Here is an 11,047-nt window from a genome sequence, read left to right as displayed (position 1 = left end):
ACATCCCATGTGAGCATGAAAAAGATAGACAACCCTTTCTAGAAGTATGTACTCAACAAGTCCACCCTCAAAGGAGAGAAATGAGCCACAAATCATTCTAAGATTTGAAGGAGATTATGTCATCCCAATTGTACAAGTCCTATCTATTACTCTCGAGTCTTCAAAAATCAATACTTTGACTGATAAGATAAAAGGGCGCTTTGATGAAATGACTTTTGCACTGCTTGAAAAATTAGGTTATTACTTCTCTAATCAGTTAAGGCTAGGCGAGCTCAAAGATGATATTATAGGTATGAAGATGCTTACAGAGTCCCAAATAAAGTTGAGAAAACAAGGGTATTATGTCGCCTCTCCTAAATTTGAGTGAGGATTCAAATTGTCGTCCTCTTTAAATTTCTGCTAAGAAGGGCAACAAAATAATTTCATCACATTATAGGTCAGTAGATAAAAAGAACGAATTTAAGGATGAGAAAACACCACCACAAACTTCTATGTTTGAACGCATAGGAAGACTGACACCTTGTGTTTCTATATTTAAAAGATTAGATTGCAAGAAAGAACGTACAACCTTTAAGAAAATACAAGAAGAGGCCAACATCTCAAAAACTTTTGTCTTTCATTGCTTGGGAACCACAAGAAAGTCATTTATCAAAAAAGAGGTTGTCAGAGAATGAAAAGCAATATTTTTGTGAAGGAATCGATGACAAAAATATTCATAGTATTTTCCCATCACATATAAAAAGAAAGGTTGTGTTTTCAATCACCACAAATGGGTTGTTAAAAGTGAAAAAAATCACCACTATTTTCACTAATCAGTTTTGTGGAGAAATTAAGAAAGCAAGAAGAAGCCATCACAACCTCCGAAGGAAGTCAAATGGAAGATTAAAACTTTGTACAAGCATCCTATCACATAACAGTGAAAGAAGGTCCACACTTTAATGATGTGGATGATGACGTTCAAGAGGCTCCACCCCAACTGGAGGATGGCATACAATAAACCATATATGAACTCAAAGAACTTAATCTCGGTACTCTAGAAGATCCACGCCCAACCTTCATTATCACACTTCTTAAACCTCAAGAAGAGACAAAATGCTTCAGTTATTAATCGAGTACAAAGATGTCTTTTTCTGGTCATACAAAGAAGTATTAGTCTTTATTCCTAGGGTATCTATTCATCATTTGGGGATCAAAAATGGGACACGTCCTATAAAGTAGTCACAACGAGTGTTTCGCTCTAAATTAGTAACACAAATTGAAGTAGAAGTCAATAAGCACATCGAAGCTAGATTTATCCGAGAAGTGAAATACCCATCATGGATCTAAAACATTGTACCTGTTAAGAAAAAGAATGGTCAAATATGTATTTGCGTTGATTTTTAAGACTTGAACAATGCATGACTAAAAGATAATTTCTCAATACCAATTATAGAGCTCATGGTTGATGTGATAACTAGAAATGAAGCTATGACATTTATTGATGGTTCTTCTGGAGATAATCAAACTATAATGTCTTTGAAAGATGAAGAATGCACTACCTTTCGAACTCTAAAAAGGATATATTGTTACAAGGTAATTCCTTTTAGTTTAAAGAATGTGGGTTCCACCTACCAACATGCAATGCAAAATATTTTTTATGACATATTACATTAGAGGGTGGAATGTTACACTGATCACTTGATGGTAAAGACAAAGTGTAGGGATGACCATCTAGAAGAACTTCACATTGTTTTTGAGAGGTTCAAAAAATTTGACTTAAAAATGAACCCACTCAAATGTGTATTTGGATTTACTTTAATAAAATTTCTTGGCTTTATTGTGGAATTGAAGCTAATCCCACAAAGATTGATTCCATTTAGAAAATACCTGAGCCAATGAACTTCAGAGACCTCCGTAACCTACAAGGAAATTTAACATTCATTTGGAGGTTATCTCTAACTTGGATAGATAATGTCAACCCTTCAACCATCTAATGAAGAAAGATTCCCCCTTTCACTGGGACAAATCATGTCGAAATGAATTTGAAAGAATTAAAAGATACTTATTGAATCTACCTGTATTACGGGCACCAACTCCTGGAAGGCCATTAGTACTTTACAGTTCATCATAAGAGAGATCATTTAGAGCACTTCAAGATTAATAAAATAAAGCTAAGAAGGAGCAAACATTGTCCTATCTAAGTCAAACCTTGATAGAAGTTGAGTCTAATTATACGCCATTGAGAAGAAGTGCTTAGCTTTGGTTTATGCAATAAAGAAACTAATGCATTATTTTAAAGCATACACCATAAAGCTAATTTCATGAGATGATAACATGAAGTTTGTAATGACTCATCCATTTCTCTCAGGATGCCTAGCAAAATGGTCTATATTATTTAACTAATATGAGATCATTTACATGCGTCAAAAGGCTATAAAGGGCAAGCACTTTCCAATTTCCTCGCCGATCGCTCTCTACCAGTGGAATGAGAGATTTTAGATAATCTTCCTAATGAAGATACATTATTTACTAAAGAACTACCGACACAGATAATTCTCTTTAATGGGTCTGGACTCGAGATGGTGCAAGGGCAGGCTTTGTGTTGATATCACCAGAAAGACTAAACTTCCCATTTTTATTTGTTTTGGGTGAAGCATGTTCCAATAATACTGCAGAGTACTAAGCTTTAATTTTTGGCATTAAAATACATCAGATGTAGAGATTTCATAGTTGGATATCTATGCTGAATTTAAGTTGATCATAAATCAACTCTTTGGGCGTTACAAGGTGAGGAAGAAAAATCTTTTACCATATCACCAATATGCTATTTTTTTGCTTGAAAGGTTTGATCAAGTGTTCCTAAACCACGTCCCAAGAGAAGAAAATTGCATGGCGGATGCTCTTGCTAGCTTAGCCACAATGATGGCACTCAGAGAGGATGAGTCGACAAAAGAGCAAGTATGTCATTGGTGGCTTATTTTTGGTTGTCTCGATCTTCAAATAAATGAAATACACCATACATCTATTAGAATGATTGAATAAAAAAATTTGAAAAACCCACTGATTGAGTTTCTCAAACATGGAAGGCTACTTGAGGATCTACGAAAAAGAGTAGGCATATCTTCCACGAGGGAATATTATTCCATAGTTCTTATGAGGGATTATTCCTATGGGATATTAAAAAAGAAGATGCTCAACAAATAAGGAAGGAAGCACTTACATATTTGGAGGACACCAATCAGGGCCTAAACTTTATTTTTGCATCAAGATGATGGGCTACTATTGGCCAACAATGATGATGGACTATCTAGAGCATGCCAAAAGGTGTCGAGTGTGTCAATTCCATGCTAATTACATCCATCGGTCTCAAGAGCCTCTTAATCTAACTATATCTTCATGGACTTTTGATGCGTGAGGACTTGATATTGTTGGACCTTTTCCAAAGTCATCAAAGGAAAAATGTACATCTTAGCTGCTAGTGAATTTTTCTCAATATGCCCTGAAGTTTTTCCATTAAAAGAAGTGAAAAAGAAAAATATTATTAATTTCATTAAGTAAAACATAGCTTTTAGGTATGACATACCAAGGACTTTATGCCAGAAGTTCAATTTTAAGAAACACAAGTCTTCAAAGTACAATGCACCTGCTAATGGTCTTGTCAAAGCTTTTAACAAGACACTTGGTAACCTGTTGAAGAAAGTTGTAAAATATAAAGGGGACAAGAATGAGTGGATCGGGGAATCTTTGTGGGCATATCGTACAACCTTTAAAAGCTGCTATGCAAGTGAATCCATATTTATTAGTATATGGCATAGAAGCAGTCCTTCCATTAAATCAACAAATTCCATCATTTCAAATTGCAATACAAGAAGGACTTACAACTAAAAATAATGCTCAATTTCATCTAGCAGAGTTAGAGGCATCGAACGAGAAGATATTAGAAGCATAAAAAAAGTTGGAGTGTTATCAAGCTTGACTTGATAGAGATTTTAACAAGAGGGTGTGACCATGATCATATCAAGTTGGAGACATGGTCTTAGCACTTTGAAGACTTATAATAATCAACATGGTAAAAAGTTTACATCAAAATGGGATAGGCCATATGTTGTGAAAGAAGTATATTTAAGTGGTACTTATAAACTTATCGACCAAGATAGTTTAAGAGTTGGTTCAATCTATAGCAAGTTTCTAAATCAATAGTTCCCATGAAGGTCGCGTACATTCCTTAAGGAATGAGCTTAAACTGCATATTAATCTTGGCCCACAAGAGTATAAACTGTGTACGTCTCAAAAATAGCCTGTTAGCTTAAAAATCTTAAAAGAGGTAGCCTAAACAAAAATTAGGACACAAAACAATAATGAAAAAAATAGTCTGTTAGATTGAAAACCTCAAAAGAGGCGACCTAAGCAAAAATTAGGACAAAACAAAGATTAGAAAAAAAAACTCCACTAGGTTGAAAAACTCTAAGGAGGTGGACTAGGCAATACTTAGGATGAAAAAAATGTAACTTATATTCCTAAACTACGTGATGACTTGATCCTCTTCACCGAGGTGCGTAGGCAGCTTGGAGTATTTACTCTAGGTTCAGTCACGTGAGTTGAAAAAAAAGAGTTTTTGCCATTGCTTGATCATCACAATAACTATTTGAAGTAGCATAGATAGCACGTGAATTAGATTTTATACCATTGAATTTGCCATAGACGCACAAAGAAGAAAAGTCAAGCAAGGCAAAATCTGAGCTAGCTTCAATGGCATATCTATGTACATTTGTAAAGATTTTGATCATAACTTTTATTCATGTTAAAATTATTGGATACCTCTTCACAATGAAAAAGTGTCTTATGATTCAATGGCTCCTACGTTGAATTATGAATTTTTAACTACAACTGCTTAAAGTAACAAAGCAAACAAGTTAGCTATGGGAATTACTTTACAAATTAATCTAATAAATTCAAAACCTATTTTATTTAAAATTTTGATATATGATAAACTTTTGAGTTCTATACTTGTTGGAACAAGCGATTCTCAATTCAGATACTTTTAACTAGGGAACTACAATCTCTTGCAAGAGTGCACAAAGATGAAGAACAAGCTTGACAAGATAGATCAATTTCAAAATGATTTTGCATGTACAATTGGATTTAAGACTTAATTTTAAATATATTTCAACTATGGAAGTTTACTTTTAGATGCCATAAGCAGCTTGTCATTTAGATACATCTAGCTTGTGATAGAGATTTTTTATGCAAGGGTGTAGAGTTGGAAAGTCCATATAATGATAGGTACAACTTTATAGCATTCATCAATCCGTATTTGTTTCTCGCCCATCAACTATAACACCCCAAAATTTTGGCCCTTAAAAATTTCTTGAGTTTTGAGCTTATTGCTTAGACTACGACTCACTTAACGAGTCATATAGTCTCCTTACGAGTTGCAGGGCTTGAGTCATAGGGTGAACAGTGAGGGTTGCCTAATTTTGTATTGTGAATATGGATGGGATATCATGAGTTGTAATGACTCTTTACGGGTAGTAGGGTGCTTCTCGTATCCAAACCAGTACAAATCGTAGGGTTAACAGTGGGGTGCCTTGGGACACTGCCCGGACAACGAGTTATGGATGACTCATAGTCAGTCATTACGAGTCATAGGGTGACCTGTAATGGCTAGGCAAAAAATTTATAGTGTTTCATTAAGGGTACTTTGGACATTTTTCTTTTTCCCCCAATTGTGAACCACAACCTTAAAACCTTTTTGGGACCTCATTCATCCAAAAACATAATCAAACACGCTCTTAAACTCTATCAAATTTCTAAGTAAAAAATAAACTAGGGTTTCTCAAGGTTGATCATTTAGAGTTTCCAAGTGGTGATTTCTCTCCATGATTGTGATACTTTCAGTCATATTACTCTCCCCTTAAACTTATTTTACTTAAAGCACGTGTTTAAATAGTTCTCTATGTGGATTTGAATATGGATTTTGATTTGGGTTGAGGGATTTGGAATAAATGTTACTTGAAATGGATTCCCATGATTTTATATGCATTGCTTATGCTTTATCAATGGTATTTGAACTATTTGGGTGCATGGGTATGGGAATTTGAAAGGGGATCAAGGTATTCCCCCAATTTGAAGATTTTGGTTTGGAACTTGGTTTTGGAAATTGTGTTCTCTCAACCCACTTACAGAATTGGATTTGAAACATGGTTAATCACACAATTTGGCTTACTTCCTTAAACTATGGCATTGCATAAATGGTTAAATGGATAAAAAGGATTTTGAAGGCCTTGTTAGCTATGTTTTTTACTTTAAATTTGATTTAATGAAAAAAGGGGGTCATGGAATTCCCCCAGGTTGATGGAATTAGTATGACATAATTCTAAGCTTACAAGCACAATGGCATGATGATACCTATGGTTGATTCTTTAATGGATAATTCCTTGGTTAAATTGATGGTTTATGTGAAACTTATTTTAGTTAGGCTTAAGGGGGGTGTGTAGCTTGTCATAAAAGGTGGAGGTCCTAGGGGGACCGGTACTGAAAATCATATTTGTCGGTGTAGGGTCTATATGATTGTATGCATAGTTCACATTATATATATTAGATTGATTGGGAATGAGGTATCCCTATCTCATCATTAAATTTTCCTAGTTCATGTGGCTAAAATGCATTGGGACTCTTTCAGTAGGGAGAGCTGAACCCGTATAGCCCATGGGTGCCCTTAGGACGGTTAGAGCTACACAATCCAAGCTAATGTATTAACTTTCATGCTAAGTCTTGTTCCCTATCCCAATATTATATATATATATATATATATGATTGTGTGCATTAGTTTTTGAATGGGTTTGGGCTAACTTGATCATGGCATTATTTTATTCCTTCCCTGAGTTACATGCTAGCGTTCACCCTGCTAACCATCTTCGGATGCTGTATCCCCATGCTATGTAAGGAATGGAGAATTTTTTTTCTTATTTAGTGCAGTGATTAGGTGGTTTCTGGATTAATCATGAGTTATCTTGAAGTGGTGAACTTTTATTTTTTGAAAGACCCCCATTTTATGTTTTTGGTTTTGCTATAGGATAGACTATCTTTTCATTTTTTTTTACTATCGTTGGGAGCATGTCCCAACTTAGATTGATGTTGGTATCTTAGAGGATTATGTATTACTGTGGATTGGGATGGTTGTTGAGATTATTAGATTTTTTCTGAGTTAGTTGAGTTACCTATCATGTTATATGTTCAGAATTAATTCGTTGCTAGTTGTATTATGTTCTGGTTGACTGGGTAAAGAGACTGGTATCTGGTCCTCGGCGGACTTGAGATGCTAGTCATGGCCAGTCCCTGGTTCGGGTTGTGACAAGCTTAGTCCTAGAGGCTAGGTTCATGGATAGTGGGTGTCAAAAATGTCATGTCAAGTAGAGTCTCTTTAATTGGTGTGCAGTATGCCACATTTATAAGAGAGAGGCTACGAGGCTTTAAGAATGGTTCCCTTTCTTGTGATCTATTTTTAGGCTATAGAGTCTAAGGTCTTGAAATCTCCTCTAATTTTATTTATTTACATTTCATATCATGCCTCCTTGAAGATCTGATGCTCGTGGAACTCCTTTATCCCACCCGAGGATAATATGGATGGAATTCATTCTACTTATAGAGTATAGACCCAATCTAGGGTCCCTGCTCTTAACTGTACTGCCCCTCATAGAGTTTTAGCAGTCCTTACCAGTCCTCCTCAAACTGATAATGTCCATGCCCCACCGTACTAAGGAGACATTTCCAATGTTGAATTCCATTAATCTATTCATCTACTAACTCGATTGGTGACTCCTCAATCTCATCAGCCTTATTGTGTTAGTTCTGTTGCTCCATCTTCTGAGGTTACTAAAGTTGGCCAGTTCATGAGGTTGAATCCTCTGACTTTCACAGGCTCTAAGGTTAAGGAGGATCCTCAGGGGTTAGCTGACAAGATGAAAATATGTTCAGGGTGATGCATTTGATTGATATAAAGAGTGTGGAGTTATCTGCATATCTATTGAAAGATATATCATATCAGTGGTAGAGGGAGTGAGAGCAGTCGAGGGGTGATAATGTTGAACAAGCTATGTGGGAGGAATTTTTTATTACTTTTCTTAATTATTTCTTTCCTTAGGAGTTGAGGAGGCTAAGGCCAAAAAGTTTGTGAATCTGAGGTAGAAGAGGATGAGTGTGAAGGAGTACGCTTTAAAATTCCACTAGCTGTATCGTTATACTCCGGAGTTGATATCTAGTATGAGGGATAGGATGAGGAAGTTTGATTTGGGCCTGTTTTGGGACTTAATACTAGAGTGTAAGGCAGCAATGTTGAATAATAACATGGATATCTCTAGGATGGTGGTGTATATGCAATAAGTTGAGGATGAGGAAAAAAAGCAAGCCAAAGTAGAGAAAAGATAGAATAAAAAGTTTAGATATTTAGAGAAGGGTAGAGGCCAGTATAACAGTGGTAGAGATTGTAGGCAATGGAGAAAGAACAAGACTTGGGAAACTCGAGTTCATATTTTACGACTAGTGCTCCATATCGTATGCCATCTGGTGATTGTTGCTTTCAGGATGATAGTGGGTTTAAGATCCAGGGTGCCCAATCTCAGGCTAGTGGGGCTTAGTCAGCTTTATCATATCCTTCTTGCAGATTTTGTGGGTAGTTACACTGTGGATTTTATGATGGGGGAGGAATAAGTGTTTCAGATGTGGCCAGCCTAGCCATTTTAAGAAAAAATATCCTCCAGGAAATATTGCTACCAGAGCTAATAAGGTTTGAGTTTCTACTTCTTCAGCGCCTGCGTGAAAGGGTGCTACTTCTAGTACCAACACTAATTAGAACCGTCTTTATGCTCTTGCCACTCGTTAGGAATTTGAGTCATCTCTTGATATTTTAACTGGTACATTAAAACTTTTCTCTTGTGTTGTGTATTGTCTTCTTGATCTAGGGTCTATTCATTCTTATGTGACCCCATATCTGGTTGTTCACTTTGGTTTTGATCTCGAGTTTGTTTTAGATCTTTTTTGTGTCTACCCTAATGGGTGATTTCGTTGTGGCTAGAAGGGTCTATAGGGGTTGTGTGGTATCTATATCTGGTCGAGAGATATTGGTGGATCTGATAGAATTTGATATAATAAATTCTGATGCAAACTTGGGGATGGATTGGTGTAACACCCCAATTTTCTGAACCAAAATGCTACACGATGCTCATGACCCCAAAAGACCACAAGCTAACCCATGGCTGATACCTATACCTGTACACTACATAATATACTGGATAAATGCGAAAATAAAGGCTGAAAGGCCGTAAGGTTCAAATCTGATAAAAATATAACATTTGAGTGGGTATGAAATACCCAAAATAACTGAAATAAACTAAAAACTGAATTATTAATGAAATTATCACGTCCTCGAAATATGAGGACTTACTTTTAACTCTGGCTGCTGATACTGGAATCTACAGCTGATCTGGAGCTCATGCCTCTGAACCTATGGTGTAATATAAGAGAAAGCACCATAGTGCAAATGCGTCAGTACGACTGAATGTACTGAGTATAAGAGTGAGGTAGGCTAAATGCAAAGGGGTATATGCATTAACAATGCCGACTGATATAAATGTGAGAATACATACATACATGAGAAACTATAACTGAACTCGTGATGATACTGAATATTGAGTTTGAATACTAACATCATGACTTTACTGACACTAAGGTACTGCATAGATGAATGACTATTTTGATAGTTCGAATTATGAAAAAATGGTCTGTTTGACTGTGTGTAACAGTCCTAAAACTGAATACTAAGTATATAAATCACTAATAAGCGAGGAACTGATATTGTATTACTAAATACAGAGGGACTAGTGCTATGTTACTGATACATAAATAATTGTGTATGACAATCCTGATTATGAAGGACTGGTCTGGTCGACTGTATCTGACAGTCTAATTATAAAGTATTAATCTAATTAACTGTATCTAGCAGCCATGAATATGATGAACTAAAATGCTTGACCGTATCTGACGGTCATGAAGATAGATACTGGTAATATGAGTTCAGAGAACTGGTAGTAATGATAACATAAGTGACTGTATCTTACAGTCCTAAATATGATGGAACTAGCTGAGTTTCATATTGTATTTGAGTTAACTGAATCTAACAGTCCTGATATTCTGAAGAACAATCTGAGTCTATTATTGAAACTGATATATGGGAGGTAATCATCTAACTGACATTCCCCAAAACTGAACTGGTGGGGTCCAATCTTTTCCTTGATTGGAAGGGTTTCAATACTGTGCCATGGGTAGAGACAACAGGTGAGTAACCTTATTGTATTTTGGGAGCTCATTCTGTCTGACCTCCTATCAGGTAAACTCAAAAGAGATGCATTAGACCTATGGGTAGGGACATCTCAACCTACGCTGGCTACGTAGTTCTGGAATGCAAGGATTGCTTTTAGGAATCTCCCCCTCTGACTGTGGCAGGTGAATCCCCATCCTTAGTTCACTCGGTGCTGAATCCTATTCCCAACTGAAAGACACTAAACTGATTAGTTGAACTGAACTGATGTAAGTAGGATTGTTTAGCGGAGCTAAAATGAGTTTATTGGATTCCGATGACTGACGAAATGTACTGAGTTCTGAGGACTGATTGAGAGTATAGAAGTTACTGAGATTAACTGTTAATACTGAGGTTGCTGAGGTTACTGAGCACTGAGATTAGTGAGATTACTGGGTTTTCCTAAGTCACATTATTGAATGATTTCTATAGATCATGGCTTGAATGAGAGTATCCTGAAAACATGACAAGGCTCTAGGCATACAACTATATTTTTCGGGTACAAGTACCCCCAGGACTCGATGGAAAGAAACTAACACACATGACTGACTTGATCGTGAGAATAGAATCAACAATTTACAATATCATAAGTAGGGGATTTCATACTACACATGGTTATCATATTCTTGAACATCAAATATAATACATATAACATGTACATACTTGCATGGTTCTAATTTCATGAGCATTCCATAGTACAACAAAAATACATGA

General features: G+C 36.0%; 1 pseudogene; it reads left to right on the top strand.

Moving 5' to 3' along the window:
• Nucleotides 1–2,868: 2,868 nt before the first annotated feature.
• Nucleotides 2,869–11,047, top strand: part of LOC124887754 — a 79,175-nt pseudogene continuing 70,996 nt past the window's right edge.

The sequence above is a fragment of the Capsicum annuum genome, chromosome 10 (genome assembly GCF_002878395.1).
Source record: "Capsicum annuum cultivar UCD-10X-F1 chromosome 10, UCD10Xv1.1, whole genome shotgun sequence".
NCBI lineage: Eukaryota > Viridiplantae > Streptophyta > Magnoliopsida > Solanales > Solanaceae > Capsicum > Capsicum annuum.
The sequence above is the reverse complement of the archived record's forward strand: the minus strand, read 5'-3'. Positions and strand labels throughout refer to the sequence as shown.